The sequence below is a fragment of the Mercenaria mercenaria genome, chromosome 7 (assembly GCF_021730395.1).
Source record: "Mercenaria mercenaria strain notata chromosome 7, MADL_Memer_1, whole genome shotgun sequence".
Classification (NCBI taxonomy): domain Eukaryota; kingdom Metazoa; phylum Mollusca; class Bivalvia; order Venerida; family Veneridae; genus Mercenaria; species Mercenaria mercenaria.
This window is the reverse complement of record NC_069367.1, coordinates 16,857,825-16,878,318: the sequence shown is the minus strand read 5'-3', so window position 1 is coordinate 16,878,318 and position 20,494 is coordinate 16,857,825. Positions and strand designations below refer to the sequence as shown.

The 20,494-nt window shown below is 37.4% G+C and overlaps 1 protein-coding gene across 1 annotated transcript in view; it reads left to right on the top strand.

The window, feature by feature from the left end:
• Positions 1-97: 97 nt before the first annotated feature.
• Positions 98-20,494, top strand: part of LOC123554831 (protein Wnt-11b-2-like) — a 69,215-nt gene continuing 48,818 nt past the window's right edge. The window contains exon 1 of the mRNA XM_045345192.2: positions 98-423. The gene's annotated coding sequence lies outside the window, so the exon portion shown is untranslated. The remainder of the gene's footprint in view (positions 424-20,494) is intronic.

Sequence of the window (20,494 nt, the reverse complement as noted above, 5' to 3'; positions counted from 1 at the left end):
ACCTGTCCGTGGACTAAAGTTAAATCGCTCAAAGATTAAACACTTACAGAGATTAAAATCTAAAACAAGCATGGTTAAACATGATTTAATATGCCTGAAAGTAGGTTCAATGAAATTTTAATTCGCATTTTTATTCTACAATGACAGGGATGGACTTTTGACGTTACATAATTAAAATGACACAAATGTTTTAAACAGTTTAAAATGAGACAATGAGATGAAACATGTGTGAGGACAGATATTGCTGTATTACATAGCAGCATTACAAGCTAGATGTTGACTAAAGCAGTGACCAAAAAAAAAAAGAAGATCTATGGAATATTTGGATATTACGAATTAATGTACACTTGTTGATATAATTCAGTCGATACTGCTAATTTAGAATTTATATTACAGTGAGAAAAGGGAATAATATGAAGAAAGGTAAGTCTTGATTAATTGAAGCTTTTGAAGAATATCTTAAAGCTTAAAGGGCAGACAAATATCGTTTGCGATGAAACACATTTTAGTTTGTTTTTAATGTAAATGCTATTTTTATTTAGCAGCAAAAAAGTGATGTCAAAGATTTTTTTTCTCAAAGTACTATATCCGTTTTTAATGAATGCATTTTAGAATTCTTGAGTTACATATAGTTTTGTTGTTTCGTCTGTACTGCATTACATGTCTTTATGTCTTCAAAAAATGAACATGATCGTTTTAGGTAAACATGATATGCAGTTTTAATTCAAGTTTTCACTAACTGTTTTGTAATTGAAGTCTGTTCGCTGTCAGTGATGATAAAATTATCCCGTAAAACATAATGGCAAGAGCAAACAATAATTCCATGTGTAAACAAGCAAGTCGGCTGAAATAGTCAGGCATCTAGGAAATGAGATAATTCGACAGCGATGCGCGGTTTAGTGCAATGTATACACCGGATGTATGAAAAATTGAAAACTTCGTTAGGAGATGATTATATAAAATCAAACAGATGCTGACTTTAAATGAAAGCGAAAAAATGAAGTTTACCTATTAAGAAAAAAAAATGCAGGTAAAATTCAAAATCAAAAGCACACTTTTTTTGGAGAATCTGCTTGCCGAGTTTCAGAGCATATATTTGTATGGGTCGATTAGATCGCGATTTGACATTGTAGTTTAAATTGAAGTAGGTGTGGGTAAATATTAGCCAGTAAACGTACCTTTACACAATAACATTATTTAAGAGCTCATTCCACGAATCTCATTGTAAATGGTCATCTAATGCATATTCTCAGAGAGTCGGACATGACGCGATTACTGGACGCCATCGCAATTTTTTGCCGCAGTATAATGATTATGCAAGATACTTTATAACTAAAATTACATTTTGTATATATGTACACATAAGAAGCGTTCACTGAAACGTCACGGGTTAAACGGGAACTATGTTAACAGAACAAAAGTATGCACTTACTGAATGGCTTGCCGGTCAGTAGCTAAAACTGTTGCCCGAGGTCCGAAACAACGAGGGACAATAGCTTAAAATTTGACTGTTGGCCAGCAAGTCATCCAGTAAGTGTTTAGTGCATGACATCAGAAAAAAGAAATGTTTAAACATGTTGACTTATTAGCCTGGATATAGACCTGTCAATTAGCACAAACTTCGGACCGCTGATTCTAGAGAGTCCTATAGTAATGTTAAATGTTCAGCCCAGAAACAATTTATAACACTAGTTGTGAGCATTAAGAATAAAAAATGTCAGTTTATTTGCACGATATTAGGCATCCATTCGATTCGACCTACTTCAGTCTTCTATGTTAAAGCGAACGTCACCTTTCCTATCAATCGTTCAACTACGCATGTGTTAGCGCCTGCTCTTGGCATGGCTGTTGTTTTCAATTGCCTGCGACAAGCTAAGGCGTTCATAAAGTAATGAATGTTTGAATGGCACTATCTAGAAGTATTCTCCTGACTTTTATTGTTTGCTTATGATCACAGGCTGGCAGCGATTCGAAAACATGAGCACTCCGAAATAAAACCGCCATTAATGCCCGCCATTGTTGATTTAAGTCTGCCCTTAGTGCCAGAAACTGGTCTACGTCTGTTGTTTGAGTGTCGTAAAGGCGCGTCAAAGAAAGCACCACCCACTTTGATGAATGATAATGGTGTTGCTTAATTCCTTCTATGGCTATAACATTTAAACTGTACACGTTTTCAAATTGTTCAAATTTTTCGACTTTTAAACAGAGCACCAATAATTTACATGGACTTTACAATATCTGCACATACAACCAGTGGTTACTTTTCTTCCATTTTTAAAGTTCTTATTCAATGGTGAGTTTTGTTCTGGTAGCTCTTGGACAGAGTGAGAGACTAGATCACAACATGTTTTATCATGTGACATTGATGTTTCGATTTTTTCTCCATGGTAATTTCAACAGGCTGTCTAAACAGAAAAGAAGTTATGTCTGAAATTTACGTATAGCCTAAGCGAATGCAACGAAAAATGTACATGTAACAGCCAGGTATTATTTTCATCATCCTATCTAACCATCACAGTGCATTGTTGGAATGCTTGCAGTTTTTGTAACCTTGGTTACAGTAATTTGCATAATTTCATGGGCAATAACTGCTAATGACCATGGAATATAAAAGTTGCATTTATGTTTGAGGCAATTTTCGTTTGATGAGTTTCCCGCCTTGAAAATAGCGATTTTACGACATAATCAACACTTTGTGGCGGATACTGCTATTTTCGTAGATGGTGGTACTTTTAATCTCCGGCGCCCGAATACCTAACGGGCTAAAGGCTCAGAAGTACGTTCCTGTTATGGAGCACGTTATAAATGTTGTTTAGGCAAACAACGTTCATTACATAAGAAAAATCATTTTAACTTAAAGAGAAGCAAGACAAATGGTGCGTGTGTAAAAAGCCAGGAAACATGACCAGACAAAAATGGAATTTAAAATTGCGCTGTCTTCCCACTAAAATTACTAACAGTCTTATCTGAGGAGTCGTTCAAGCTATAGATAACCAAACATGCAAACCAAACTAATATTTGAAAGCGACATGTCTCTTGTCCCTGGTCCCACCCACTGGCTCATTTCAAATAGGCACTGTTGTGACATAGGGGTCACGCGATTAACAGGTAAGTAGTACGATGCGAAATTATTCTTTTATTTTATTTAATTACGCAGGATATGTTGGAACCATTTTTCTCTGTTGTAATCATTTCGACATCAAATAATTGGAGTCTTTTTAGTAAGGTTTATTCAGCGCTAAGTGACTTCGTCTCAAAGTCGTTTCGGCCTACAATTAATCAGTCATTCACCACTAAGTAGCTTCGGCTCAACTTAATTCGAGCACAAATTTCCTATCCTAACATACATACAAAAAACATTTCTAAAGCCATGTATCAACATAATATTATAGCCGTTATGAAAGGATGTCAAAATAAAAACTGGGTGTAATTATCGTCATATATGAGATAGTACCCATTCCTTAAGTAAGTGTGAGGAAGCCATTACAATTTTTGAAAATAAACGTTGTGCGTGAATTTTGTTTTTGTGTTGTAAAATGATGACAATGTATCAGCTTTTTAACAAAGCTTGTATACGTGACATAATACAAGAACATGTACATTATCATAGATAATACACCTTATGTACATAATAAACATAATTAAGTTTTAAACCAATGTCGATGTCCTACATTGAAAACTTGGATATATTGGTCACCTGTCTATAGTGGTCACTTTCAGTCAGTCCCTTCGATGACCGCTATAAACAGGTTAGACTGTTCTTTCATTTTAAATACTTAGAACGTGTATATGTACAGAACGATCACTATTAGATCAGACTGATGTTGAAATTTTGGCTTTGAAGCAAACACCTGTGTGTCTATGATCTACTGTCATTGTTAACAAGCCATGAGCGCTGACAGACAAACATACTGTCAGGTTGCAAATAGCCTTGGTTCAAGTCCAAAACAGGTCTTGCTGGCATCTCGGAGCGTCAGAGTCAAACATGCAAACCCTGAATGATCCAGATGTTCACTGCGTATGCTGCGACTAGATGTTGTAACTTGTCAAATTTGATCATCAGGAGAAACCGGTAGACATTTGGAGGAAATTAGATTTTCCCGACTTTGTCTATAGACTCCACAATGACTCTAGTAAAGAAAAACAAGCGTCTGGTTATGAATTTGCAAAGCCTTTTAGTGCAAATATGTAATGTACAAAGTGTTATAGTGCAGAGCGGGGTTGATACATTTGGTTCTTTGCTGACTAGAATGAAAACAAAAGTCTGCAAGCACAGTATTTGTGGAAAATATTTGAAGTCACGGAAAATAAATGTGGAAAGACAGAAAGAGCTGTTGGGCAGCTCGGACTAATTTCCGGGCGTACTAAGTAGAAGAGAAGAGAGGAAAGCCGATCACTGACCCGACTAATCAACACTGAGTTTGCAGAGAGTAGTGTGAAGATCAGAATACTTGTTGATGGCCGGTGGTACCTGCAGTACGGCAACGTATGCTGGGCTTTAATAATCTATCCTGAATAACTTCATTACAATTTTAAATAAATTTGTGAAGATCTACCGCCGCATGAATTGAAATCATAAAAGGTGTGGTCCTTTGAAACGTGATCGCAAAGGAAATTCAATTTCTTATATAACATAAGGTTTGCGGTAACCACTGCCTGACAATCTAGATATAAAACATGCCAAGAGAACAAAAATGATATGACATTGATACAAATACGTGTGTACGAACAACTGTCATTACAAGAAAAGAAACTGTTGATCATTCAGCAGCACATGTCTCAGACAAACTGACGCTTAGTTAAACTTTGTTACTACGTAAAGGTTGTCTTTTAGTAGAAAAGGATTACTTGAGTATACACAGTTTTGATTAAAAACACAAAATGGAAAAGAAACCGAAAGAAGAACGAAAACGTTTCAGATATTTAGAAAGAGGTTGACAAGGAAGTTGATGTGGGCAGTTTAATTTAATCAAGGGTATGTCTCTGAATGGTCACTTGCTTCAGGACACTAGCCATCTACTCTGTTCTTCGGAGCCGAGAAATTACACAGCTGACTTTTGGAAGATTGTTTATTCGGCTAGTTGCTCACCAATCACTTAACTAGTTTTCGAATGGCTTTTTGTGGCCCCTCCTGATTTCAGTTGAAATAATCTTGGCAACAGGAAATAAATACACTTGTAAAACGCATTAAGGGATCACCGTACACGAACCGTCGAGATTTGTCGAGTTTGGAGTGTTTCAAATTACTTGAAATTTATATTAACCTGTTTGTCAGCTCCTTAAGGTGGAAAATAAATAAGTCCAAGTATAAAGTAAATATCGCCCAGTAATATTATACCATCTGTATAAAAAGAATGCAACTGAATACCGAAATTCCTTATGTCGTTATTATATAATGGAACAATGGAAGCGACCGCGGGCTGGTTTACTTCAATATTTGTTTTCCATTTAATGTGTCTAAAATCATTGACAACTGTCTTATCAAAGAGTTGTTTCATATAAGAAGAAAGAGAAGTTCAACCTCTTGATGTTGTTTAGAGAGCGGCAGAGCTCTCATTAATCAGTTATTAAAGATCCAATGGCCTTCTTTCACTAAAATATTTCATCTTTAGGTATTTACTTTAAATGTATAAAACTATGGCACGGCAAACGTTGCTAAATTATATATGTATGTTATTATTATTGTCTGTTTGTTATTGTTATTCAATGTCATGTTTTTCTAAATGCTATCGTTATTGTATATGTCGTTACTTTTATCGTATTTTCGACATTCTTATGGTAAAAGCCATTATTGTAATTCTATATTTCGTTATTCATTGTTATACAATAAGAATAACGACATATAGAATAAAAATGGTAAGACTAACAATATCAAGGATACAATAACAATAACGAAATATAGAATAACAATAATGACTTTTACCAAATACAATAAGAATAACGACATATACAATAACAATAGCAAATTTTAGAATATGAATGACACGACATTGAATAACAATAACAAACATACAATAATAATAACATACATAATATAATTTAGCAATGTTTGACATGCCATATAAAATCCTCATTATATATATATGTAACTTTACTAAATATATAAAATAAGTTTTCAGTTCATAATTAGATGTCATGCAGTAAAACTTGTTAATTTTATGTTTACATAAACCATATGTAGTAATTGTTGATTTTTTTAAATATGAAATTTGGATCCAATATACCTTTAAACAAATGCAGTTTATTGAAAATTCGCCTGAGTAAATTAACAAATCTTTACTTCAGCAATGTCTTGAAGGGTAATTGATACATTTGAAAATAACAGCACTTTTGACCACAACGGTAGCACATTACAGTTTTAAGTTCCACACTGCACTCAGCCATTCAACCAATTCACTGTTCCGCGCGGTAGTCCGCCAGGCCAGTATTCATTGTTCCGCGCGAGGTTTTCTGGGGACAGTATCATCGGACTGGGTCTAGTTGTAGTCCAGTATTCACTGTTCATCGCAAGGTACATGGAGACAGAATCATTGGATTGGCTATAGTTGTAGTCCAGTATTCACTGTTTGTTTCGCGCGAGGAACCCGGAGACAGTATCATTAGACTGACTATAGTTTTGTCCAGTATTCACTGTTTCGCGCGAGGAACCTGGAGACAATATCATTAGACCGGCTATAGTTGTAGTCCAGTATTCACTGTTCCGCGCGAGGTACCTGGAGACAATATCATTAGACCGGCTATAGTTGTAGTCCAGTATTCACTGTTTCGCGCGAGGAAACCGGAGACAGTATCATTAGACTGACTATAGTTGTAGTCCAGTATTCACTGTTTCGCGCAAGGTACCTGGAGACAGTATCATTGGACCGGCTATAGTTGTAGTCCAGTATTCACTGTTTCGCGCGAGGTACCTGGAGACAGTATCATTGGACCGGCTATAGTTGTAATCCAGTATTCAATGTTTCGCGCGAGGTACCTGGAGACAGTATCATTGGACCGGCTATAGTTGAAGTCCAGTATTGACTGTTTCGCGCGAGGTACCCGGAGACAGTATCATTGGACTGGCTATAGTTGAAGTCCAGTATTGACTGTTTCGCACAAGGTACCCGGAGACAGTATCATTGGACTGGCTATAGTTGAAGTCCAGTATTGACTGTTTCGCGCAAGGTACCCGGAGACAGTATCATTGGACTGGCTATAGTTGTAGTCCAGTATTGACTGTTTCGCGCAAGGTACCCGGAGACAGTATCATTGGACCGGCTATAGTTGTAGTCCAGTATTCACTGTTCCGCGCAAGGTACCCGGAGACAGTATCATTGGACCGGCTATAGTTGAAGTCCAGTATTCACTGTTCCGCGCAAGGTACCCGGAGACAGTATCATTGGACCGGCTATAGTTGAAGTCCAGTATTCACTGTTCCGCGCAAGGTACCCGGAGACAGTATCATTGGACCGGCTATAGTTGAAGTCCAGTATTCACTGTTCCGCGCAAGGTACCCGGAGACAGTATCATTGGACCAGCTATAGTTGTAGTCCAGTATTGACTGTTCCGCGCAAGGTACCTGGAGACAGTATCATTGGACCAGCTATAGTTGTAGTCCAGTATTGACTGTTCCGCGCAAGGTACCCGGAGACAGTATCATTGGACCGGCTATAGTTGAAGTCCAGTATTCACTGTTTAGCGCAAGGTACCTACAAACAGTATCATTAGACTGGCAATAGTTATAGTCCAATATTCACTGTTCTGCGCAAGGTACCTACAGACAGTATCTTCGAACTGGCTATAGTTGTAGTCGAGTATTCACTGTTCCGCGCGAGGTACATGCAGACGGTAAATTTGGACTGGCTATAGTTGTAGTCCAGTATTCACTGTTCCGCGCTAGGTACCCGGAGACGGTATGTTTGGACTGGCTGTAGTTGTAGTCCAGCATTAATCGAAAACACAATAGATAGTAATCAGGTGACTTCTGATTTCATGCATTCTACAGGCATTGGAAGCTGCCACCAGCAGTGTTCGTTGACATAACTCTTGTGCGATAGTGTTGACAAGGAACTCTATACAACTGTTACCTAACGTCGAACAAGTGCACTTTCGAGTTATATATTTGTTGCCCATTCAGCTTACCCGCTGTGCTACCTTGCAGAAAGGTGGTAACACTCTCTGACCGTGGGTTCGAATGGAACTAGTATAACGTCTGCTTATTACTACCTTTTCATATGATATCAATACTGATTTTTCCAACAAGCAAAGACGACAAATTAGTATTTTTTCATTCTTTGGTGTCCTTGTTCGTGTCTTGGTCCCCTTGACATGTATAGGGAGATGTCAAAATATTTCAAAAACACTTTGTTTTGCAATATACGATCTTGATATGAAAACAGTGCGCTTGCTGTGAAAGTATAAAACTATATGATAATTACAAAATAAATCTGGCTGAAATCATAATTTGAATAGTAAATAGAATAATGGTTTCAAAGACACTTTTACTGTTTTTGTATAACACACCTGCCTATCTTGTTATAATATCGACAGTAAATAATTTTGATTGTTTTCACAATGTAATTTTTAAGGAGACACCTGTATAATGACACTAAGTGCCTTACAGTAACGACATAGGGAATTTGTTCCGCTCTTGACAAATCCCAACAACGCATACCTCCCATATGTACTAAATTTCTGGTATAAAATGCAACCTGAAATTAAAAACTTCTCAATACACTATAGAAACAATAGAGGTTCAAAGTGGTGTCGTATATGGCTCCAAGATCTCGAACAAGTAACCTACTGAGTTATGGCCCTTGAATTTGCTAGAAGTGCCTTACCTCATTAGTTAAAGCTTGGTGACCTATCATCCTGTGTGGTAAGATTGCCCAAACAAACAAAAAAATGCGTAATGGCATTTCTATTCTTTAAACTTATGGATGACGCGCCAATGCAAAGATCTTTATCTGTGATATTCCTTGTTATACTCAATTACAGACCGGCTAGCATTCGCACGTATAAAAATATCTCGTCTTATTTTGAGTATTTGCAAATAATACATTTAGGTACAAGTATATTTTAAACACCCGAATTTTAAGAAACGAACTTACACATGTATGTGAATACATACATGTTAATGACTGTTGTGTACAAGGAAATATTTAAACGAAATGCAGGAAGATGTGATAGTATCTTATTCAGCTTTCTTTTATAGAGTGTCGAGGTTCAATTGCTAATATCATATAGATGAAAGCAAGTTTTCCCTAAGATGATTATAAATATAGATTACGTTTCAGTGTTTTACCTAGGGTTCATCAGATACGGCGAGATTTTTTGAAAATGAATACAAAATGAAGCGAGAAATAGTTAGTGTTTTGTATTTAGTTAAATAGCGATCGTCTGCATTTTGTTAGACCACACAGCGTGTTTATGTTTTATCATGATATACATTTTCATGACTGTCATATTGTGAAACTTTCAGATTTTTTGTTGTTGACAAATTATTTGTCAAAATAGACCTGATTAAAACATACTCAACGGAATATAAAACATACTTTTCTGTCATAAAATGAAAACTCGTTGTATACTGGGAAATTATTTGTACCGTAACTCAAGAGGCTATATGTAAATAAACGTAACTGGTCTTTGATTCATATAATATTCAGTATTGATATTTTTATTTTGATTTTCACTCTGTAAAAGACCTAAATTCTACAAAACATCCATACATTTGCTTAAAAAACGAAAAGTAGATTGAATGTTGCATATCATGCAGTGAAATACAGGTCAACTGTAGTCATGTACTGTATTGCTGACCGGTCCGCAGAACGAACATCCTACTTTTGTACTCGAAAACGTACGAATATAAGCGTGGAAAGTGTCTTTCTTTATGTAAAGTGAAATAATGTCCTCCTGGTTCCAGGTTTACCGAAAATGCGCTATATTAAGCAAGTAGCGTCTTTTTATAAGGGATTTTTCAATTGCACCAGGGAAAGACAATTGGCTGAATTAAAGTTATTACACCTTACGAGTTATCGAACCTTTCATCAAGTATGGCGATCCTATTGAAGTGATGTCACTTTCACATTGAAGGAATCGTTATTTCAGAAAGATATATACACTGAAATATATCCACTGAAATGTATTTGAATAAACCCGTTCAATACAAAATATTCTTTATCATACATGTCAAAGCATAAATTTTGCTGGCTGGTCATGACGGCACATAGTTTTAGTGAATTCGTTATCGTTTAACATGATTAACAGACCCAGCCGCTGTGACGCATATCTTACTATGGTTTGTTCAGTACCAGCCTAGTGACAGACGAAGTGTTGTTTTACTACATTTTAAAAAATAAAACAAAGATATAATCTGAGATCAAAAGCTAATGAAACCGCCACCTTTCCTTTAAATCGTAAACTAATGAATCATTTTGCACCATACTGTCTTGTTAACTATCCTGTACGTGCACATCTTAACGCCATGCTGTAACGTCTGCATGACTCCATCACCCATAGTCCCTATCATCTTTACACAATTTTAAGTTTCTTTATCATTAAACAAACGAAAGAAGTCGTTCATTTCCAGCACTTTCTTAAGCAGCAGACGAAAAATATTTTATTGGGGTGGCAATGGGGCGGTTGTCTGGTAAATAAAGTGTACGTCGTGTTCTAACCCCAAGGGGTCACGACCACATCTACTAACATGACACAAATATATTTGCGGATTAAGAGGAAAGCTGTTTTTCATTATCGAGCTGAAATAAATCGCATGTAAACTTAATAAAATACTGAAAAGGATTTTTCTGAGATAAAACAGACAGTTTTATCAATATACTAAATACAATTAAATAACAGTTTTAGAAACTATCGAAAACTTTTTATGTGCACTTTATAATAAATGAACTTTAAACATGCCAAAGTTAAATCGGTAAAAGTTCTTTTATTCTGTCTTGACTGAGCACTTGTTGACATACCATCAACAACACAACGACGACGACGACGGCGGCCGCGACGACAAGCAGTTGTCGCGGCCAAAAAGAACATTTGGGTGGTTTATACAGAGAAATTAGTATAATTACGGTAGCATATCAGGCCCGGAACCAGGTCCGGCCCGAGGGGGCTCGTGCCTCCCGCCCCCCCCCCCCCCCCCAGTAGCATGAGAAGTAACCTATACTTATCAAAGATGCACTCAACTATTTTGGCAAAGGATCAATATTTTCTCAAAATTTAGACCCAGAAACGCACCAGAGGCCACCATTTCATACCTATATTTCAAAACTGTCCAGAGCCCCCTGACCCCCCTAGGGGTGTAACTCTCCATAACCTCAAAAATTAGACCAAAAATGCATTTCATACCAGTGTTTCAATAATTTCCAGGGGAAGAGCCCCCTGACCCCCTAATGTTAGGGGAGTACCCAGTAAATGCCCCTGAGGTCACTATTTCATACCTATTTTTCAAAAGATTCCAGGAGGGAGACCCTCTAACATGGGCAGAAAGCGCACCCCCCCCCCCCCCCCCCCCCGCATCTTCCTCCCGTACCTATCCGCTCTCGGCGGTGACGTCTTCGTTCTAGACTGTCGCCCTCTTTGTCAAATATTTCTGGATCAGGGCCTGCATATGAATGTATTTTTTATTCAAACTTCGTCTAGAAGCCTTAACGCTCTGTTACACCAAGTTTTGGTCTTGCGAACATGCGTTGAAAAGAGCATATAATTTGTCAAGGAACATGGAATGAAGCGAACTTTTGTACATTTAATGAATAACTCAATAACAATGGTGCTAAGCTTGATTTAGGGGCACGACTGCCCATGTGCGGGGATGACGTCACAGTAGGTGTGTGGCGGTCATTTTGAATTCTATGTCTCGTGACTCTATGTTATTAATGGAAACGATCATAATGGGTCTATTTTTAGGATAGTGTACTGAGTTTTTTAATGACCTCACTATTATATAATTATAAATTGAGATTATGCTCGATCTCGCGCGACAATTAAAACGACAGGTCCTCGGCCAAAGACAAACAGAAAACATTACATCTATAAACATAAATATACAGATTTACATCATATGACAAGTTAAAGCATAGCAAAAGTTCCTTCTAGGGCACATCTGTATACAATGATCATCCTGTAAAATTTTGGTTGCAATGTCTGTTTTAAATATTGGTCGTCAGTGTGTGGAACCACAGGATTGGACGCAAGGACAAGACCATTCTACCTTATTGACATATGTTCGCTTTAATTTTTCTGTTTAACATCCTTATGTTTTGATTTGATGCGGAAACAGTTTACGTTCTCGCACACAAAAAATTTAGCGGTCATTGATCAAGTAATTCATTGCTGTAATTTAGAAGTGTCTGTCCTAAACCCGTGAGCGTGACATCCGGGCATTCGATGCGTGGATTTGTTGCGCACAATGAGAGGGTCGCAATGGGGTTTGTTTTGCATTCTTTATTCTTCTTATCAATGTCCCTTAGTCAGTTCGAATTGTAAGAAAAGAAGAAAATCTGCAAAGAAGGCGGAGTGTTGAAAAATTTCTCTGGGCCAGAGCATTTTCCAAAAGTGCTCCGAATCATAGCGCTTTTGTTTTGTCAAAGCCGTGGCGAGAAGTATTGATATTCTTCTGGAAAAATTTTGCTTATCAGTCTGAAATCAGGAGGCCTACTTAGAAAGTAACGAATTGTAACCCGAAGACGATTTGCTAATCATTTAGACCATCTTTGATTGAAAATCTCCGTGCCTTAGCGCAACATTTTGTGTTCAGTGAAATACGCACTGTTTGTAAAATCTACCAAATTCTTCTCGCTTCTTACCGGCACAGAGTGCCTGTCTTTCTACAAAGGATCGCATTCGTCTTATATCATAAAAATCCATCGAATATTGACAAAGTTACGACCAAGCCGGCCGTATGGAACGCCGAGGCTGTCTTATGTTAGATGGACACGAAGTATCTTCTTTAGTGAGAGTAGTATCTTCTCAAGATCTTGTTATGTCTTGTTAATTACTATTTTATCATGTTGACTTGCAATGCATACGTACTATTTTGTCAGAGTGATTATTATTTTGTTAAACATCCATCCTATTTTCTCAAAGTAGCATGTTGTCATGTCCACAGTGTGCATACTATCTTGTCAGAGTGATCTAGTGACGATGTTAAACGAAACACAACAACATGTCACTCGTCGTATGGTGCCTTCGCGTGTGTCTGTATTAAATGCCATGTGTCGCATCATACTATCGCGTGCGGCAACACGACACCATTCATCAATGAACAGGTTTCCATAGATATCATTTTTTTTTTGTATTTTTGTTCAGTTTATACACTAAGCGTAATGATAAGTAGTACGAACTTTCTTACCAGCAATGTTAAAGAAATGACTTCATGTAAAATTTATAATTTAAGAAGAAAAAACAGGTGATGGATTTCCACCAAACTTGGTTTGTATGAATATGCCTCTTGCATAGACCTTTCAAAATTATTTGTATACATCAGTAAACAGTGTAAAGAAAAATGGCGACTTCTTCTAACGAAATCACTCATTTATCTCCGCCAAGTTTAGTCTGTATCCTTCTATCATTTCTCTAAGACTGATCCATTTTTCTGAATCTAAGAACAAATAAGTACAGAAGATACATCATCAAATGAGTTACTAAAACATCTAGTGAATAATTCCGAGGAAGGCGAATGAGATATTGGTAATTCTTATACTAGTAAAACGGGTGAAGACCGGATAACTTCTACTCAATATGATATTTCAACAGTAATTTCATTAAAAATAGCGCGGTATTAGTATCACATGCTAGTTTTGCCCCTTTTTAGTTGTAAAGTTTTAGAAAACCCCTTTAGCAAGTTCGTAGTCCGTTGTCCTTAGCGTCATTTACATGTGTTTGGCACAACTTGGTTGTTGCTGTTGGAGTTAATGGCTGTCCGTTGCTTCTGGGAAGAATATACACATTGCTACAGGTTGTCTGTCTTAGTTCTTCACTGAATCGTATACTGGATATAATGTACATAATGTATGTTAAGAAACTACAAGTTTCCGGCTTTGTCATTTACCCCTCGTCTTAATATGAAAAGTCACGCTTTATCTTGCATACAAATTATGATGACAAAAAATAATGATTATGGTGATTATGATGAAGATGTTATGTGTTTTGGAGAGACTTTATGTCGAACTGCTGAATATAAGCGTTTTGTGTTGCCGGGGCGAAAAGACAAACGCACGACAATTAGAAGGTGCCAACAGGAAAAATTTAAATCCTCGCACGCAGCAAGATATTCCGTTGCATTTTGCCATCGAAATGTATTTTCGCAACCAAAAATTGATACATATACTCAACATAACATTGTTGAAGAAAAGTTGTAAGCTAACTAGAACAATTTATGTGTAGATAGATAGATAGATAGATAGATAGATAGATAGATTTATTCAGGTATAAGATCATATATACAATTTAAAATTACAAATATCGCATTAAGTAAGATAAGTTTTGTAAGATATTTAAAACTAAGCGAACAAATTCTAAAACTAACATGTGACTTACAGTCACATAATATTGCTTAAACATAGATAAAAATACGAATAGATAGTTTTATAAAAGTTATAAAAAAGACAATGATTTAATAATAATAAAAACCATAAAAAAATTATTTCAAGTTTAGTTGTGGTTCCTAAATTATTCTCCGCTTATCTTATACCAAGGATAACCCATGAAAGTAGCTTGAAGAGCACTTATTTCCAATGGGGTCCTCAATGTGTAAGAATATTTGCTCATGTTTCTATTTTTTTTAAATCAAGGTGTGCCCCAACTGATCTCTACGGTGTTCCGTTTGGACAATCGTGACTTTTTATTGAATCCTAAACCGCGATGTACGATGGTACGATGACGAAAACGCGATGGTGCGATGGCACGATGATGAAACAACGATGGTACGATAGTGAAAACGCGATGGCACGATGATAAAATCGCGATGATGCGATGGTACGATGGTGAAATGTCGATGTAATATCGCGTTTTCATCATCGTACCATCGCGTTTTCACCATCGTATCATCGCGTTTTCATCATCGTACTATCGCGTTTTCACCATCGTGCCATCGCGTTTTCACCATCGTACCATCGCATTATCACTATCGTACCATCGCGTTTTCACCATCATACCATCGCGTTATCACCATCGTACCATCGCATTATCACCATCGTACCATCGCCTTTCGGTGGTCATGCGCAATGATACAGTATATGTGTACGGTGTTCCGTTTGGACAATCGTGACTTTTTATTTAAAACTAAACCGCGATGCACGATGGTACGATGACGAAAAACATTTTGCAAAACAGCAGAATCTAAATGGTAAATTTCTTCTAACAAAATACATTGAGATACATCTATTATTGACAAAAATTCAAGTGCACGGAACTACGCATTTCTAACCGGAAGGCGATGGTACGATGGTGAAAACGCGATGGTACGATGATGAAACCGCGATGGTACGATGGTGATAACGCGATGGCACGTTGATGAAAACGCGATGGTACGATGGTGATAACGCGATGGCATGATGGTGAAAACGCGATGGTACGATGATGAAAACGCGATGGCACGATGGTACGATGGTGAAAACGCGATGGTACGATGATGAAACCGCGATGGTACGATGGTGATAACGCGATGGCACGATGGTGAAAACGCGATGGTACGATGGTGATATCGCGATGGCACGATGGTGAAAACGCGATGGTACGATGGTGATAACGCGATGGCACGATGGTGAAAACGCGATGATACGATGGTGATAACGCGATGGCACGATGGTGAAAATGCGATGGTACGATGATGAAAACGCGATGGCACGATGGTGAAAACGCTATGATACGATGGTGATAACGCGATGGCACGATGGTGAAAACGCGATGGTACGATGATGAAAACGCGACGGCACGATGGTACGATGATGAAAACGCGATGGCACGATGGTGCGATGATGAAAACGCGATGATACGATGAAGAAAACGCGATATTACATCGACATTTCACCATCGTGCCATCGCACCATCGCGATTTCATCATCGTGCCATCGCGTTTTCACCATCGTACCATCGTTGTTTCATCATCGGTGGCATCGCGCCATCGCGTTTTCGTCATCGTACCATCGTATTTTATGTATGCATGAAAGTAAATAAAAAGCTGGATGTAATAGTCACATGATATTATTCAAACTCAGCTTATTCTTGTTAGGATGTAGAAGGTACATAGTGCAATGTGAAAAGAGATTTATCAAGCCTGTATTACTGACACATATACTGTACCACTGCGCATGACCACCGGAAGGCGATGGTACGATGGTGATAATGCGATGGTACGATGGTGATAACGCGATGGTACGATGGTGAAAACACAATGGTACGATGGTGATAACGCGATGGCACGATGGTGAAAACGCGATGGTACGTGGTGATAATGCGATGGTACGATGATGAAAACGCGATGGCACGATGGTGAAAACGTGATAGTACGATGATGAAAACGCGATGGTACGATGATATGATGGTGAAAACGCGATGGTACGATGATGAAAACGCGATATTACATCGACATTTCACCATCGTACCATCGCGATTTCATCATCGTGCCATCGCGTTTTCACCATCGTACCATCGTTGTTTCATCATCGTGCCATCGCACCATCGCGTTTTCCTCATCGTACATCGCGGTTTAGGATTCAATAAAAAGTCACGATTGTCCAAACGGAACACCGTAGATCTCTTATTAATTCATAGAAAATGAAGTGCGGACGACGTTCATTTTTTCCCTTGTAGTGTGTAAATTTCTAATGTGATAACTCTGAATGTTGATACATACCCAAGTCATGTTTATGATAAAACATGCTTGAACTGATGACAGTAAAGCGTGATATTGCTCGTAAAATAATATTTATAATATTAAAGAAAATTGGTGGATGTATCATTTTTATAAATCAGTGTTTATCTCCGAACCGAGTTGTTCTGGATCGATTGTTAGAAAAAGAATTTTTAATAGTTTATGACTTTAATTTGTTCGCTGTAGGTTTTTTTTTTTAGTTCTCGCGTAACTTGTCGAGATTTAGATGTAAATAAGTATTCATCAAAAACAAATTTAAATACTAATTTACGACAAAGGTATCTAAAATCATAATTCAAATCTTAACGTTGAAATACGACATCGTTTCCTGTTTTTATAAACATCAATACATGAAACGTCTAAAGTGTTTGCAAATTAGATCTTTGATATTCATATGCTACAGTATTTTAACATTTTTTAGCAATATTTTTCTATAAGTGTTATAAAATCTTTGATGTTCTCTTTGGTAATACTTTCAAGCTGTTTGCTTTGTTTTCTCTTACTATTTAAAGTGATTTGAACTTGTACGTACATTTACCTGTGAGTAGGTGAATAATCACTGGTGTAAAACATAATAAGATTGTAATAAATGCAATATTTGCTTTCAATTTATTAATTTCATCAGAAATATTACGAAACGCACGAGATCAGTGAGCAATCTCAAAATTGTAGTTAAGGTGACTGATCTAGGATGGTCTGGTTATGTTCACAGTTTTAAAAACGTCTAATCGACAAAACACTTGGCTGTTTTACGTAAAAATGTAAATTCATTACAAGCTTAACTTTGTAAAAACAGCTAGTATGCGGCCCGTTGTCAATTTAATGTCGGGAAAATAATAACTCTAACATGTTTTAAAGTTGTAGAAAATTCGTTCAAATGTAATTTTATGATATGAGGATTTTACAAATTATTGACTTTCGTCGATTACAGCATGTCAGTTGGTTGTTTCCATTTACATGTATATTCTGCACGAACTAGTATATCGGATTCTATATCTGATACAAAGTTACTATTATTTACACTAATTTATATAAGGTGAATCCTGAAACAAATTGTACCAATTTAGACATAAGTCTCCACATCTTATTCCTGCGAGATTACGAGTGAGAGAAGAGCCTGTCCGATCTGCATAATGCTGAGCATATTAAGGGAGCAACTGGTACCATTTTTCACATCCTTGGTACGCGACCGGGGATCGAATCCAAGACCTTCCGCACCGTCAGATGACGATAAAGTAGGTCCGATCTTGAGAGTGTCTCACAGCTGCCGGTCCGATACAAAGAATTTATTCCATGGCGGGAACCTTTTAATTAAGTTTCTTTTCTCCACAAGCGAGAATTTCGGACTTTATCGTAGATTTTCATATAAAATTCCAAGGCGGGCCGAAATTACATTAGTTGGCCACCTCTATCATTCGTTCGTTCGCCGGCTCGTCTTTAATTCGTTTGTTTGTCCGGTAATCGTCCATAAATTCGTTCTTTTGTCAGTCTTTGTTGCATGACGTTCATCCATTAGTCTGTCCTCCCAACAGTGAATATATCCCGGGTGTGGAGACACATTTAACTGATATATCTCATCTAATGTTGGTCTTTAAAGTGATGGTAAATTTGTAAGTGGTTAGTTTCAGTACTCCGCTAGTTTATAAAAGATGTTTTGAATTAGGGATTTTGGCATTTTTTTAAAAAAAAATTACGCATGTGATTAGAATTTTAATTTGCAGGATTACCGTATGAACATTGTCAGATAACATTAAACAAATCCAGTATTGTTATTTTTTTAATGGAAGTACAGTCTGATCTTCAAATACAGTTAAAATACCAAACAAAAACGTGTTGTGAACATAAACTCTTTCATCTCAAGTCAAAAACGGAGACGCACAAGAAGAGATGAACATCTTCTTTTTACAATGTGAAGAAAGACCATGGGAAATACTGACTTACAGAAATTTGTGACAGCATTTGTCTTATTTCAAATTTTATTCAGTATTGGAACTGTTTCTGAAAATTTATTACGCAGTAAAGAGCTTCCCACTGAATATCACATTTATTTTCAGTGACAAATTATTATAATCGTCTGATGGCCCTTTAACATTTCTTTAGAATCAACATTTATTACATTACTGATAGATCTATCGGTGTTGGCATTGAAGCAACTCTGAAATGCGCGTATGAATGAACACGAACATGACAAAAGGGGTCCATTGAAGTATGGACAGGGGTTCATCGAAGTTTTAACATCTTGTTAAAACCAGCCAAATTGCTTGAATTAATAGATATTGGAACCACTAAGGCGTATAGAACAACAGCATCTTTTCCGGAACCGCCGATACGTGCACGTCGTGGAGCGTTAACTGGGTCACGCCTGACCTTAGCGATAGATGACCAACATCGGCGGAGTGGCCATAAAAAGGTATAGTCTACCAGTAGCGGAAGGAAGTTCATCTCGCCAAGTTACAACTGTTTACTCTGCATCCTGTTACCGGAGCACCTGGATTCGCACTTCTAAGATCGACGTCAGCCGACATTATATCTGATTTTACCTGCTTTTATCGGCGAGAGTCAGTCTGCTACAGTTGGTGTTGATAGTATATTGTCCAGACATGTAGGAGTTCGAAGACTGGCGTTCCGGCATACCGGGTCTAGGTGTTACATGGCGGCGTTTGTGCATTATGGACCGTTGATGGGAGCAGGATGGACTGGCAGACGACATGGCGTTTCACCGGGCATAACGTTTTACACATTCAAGAACGGCGGTGGGCACAACATAAGCAAGACATGACGTAATCATTATCAAAAGTCGGTCATCAATAATTAGTACCGTGAAGTGAGCCTAGACAATGAGTATCCTAGAAAACTACAACTTAAAGGCGATTCAACTTTAGAGGACTTCAACAACTTAGACGATATCAACATGAGAAGATCAACTTAGAAGAAGAAACTTAGAAAATGCTCGCCCATATGGGTTTACCCGGTGGCGAGAGTAAAGAAATCATCATCATCAACAGCAAAAAGTGACGTCGCATGTTGACTTTGACATTGCCCGCCTCCGTTTAAATAATAACATTTTTATACTTAAGAATGCATTCACTTCAGATTTCGTGTGGTAATACTCACTATATAGTTACATACCTAACCAGTTTTCCGCGTAACCCCTCGTAATCATGAAAGTGGTAACATAAGTGAGGAGAGTTTCTAAGTAAAGATGCAGGGGGCGTATGAAGACCAGACATCTAGCATTTTCTCAAACACATGCACTATGCCATTTAACTACGTCAATTGAACGCAGTACCATGCTAACCCATGTTTAAAAAGAAAAAAAGATACTACATTGTTGCGTCCTATCCTCTTTTTTCACATTTAACCAATAATTATCATATTAATAATGCCTGTTTAAGCAGCCAATTGACTTCAGCTATCAATACACACTTGTTAAAAGTAGTTTTTACGCATGTTAATTTTCACGCACGATCAATGACCACTAAATTCTCTAATTTCATTCCACTATTTGAAAACACCGTTTCTTCTCTCCGGATGAGCCTCTATATATAATTACTGAAATTTCAAAAGGCGTGGACTTTCAAAACTCTGTAATTTAAACCATACTTATTAATGACTTCATTTCTACTAATTAGA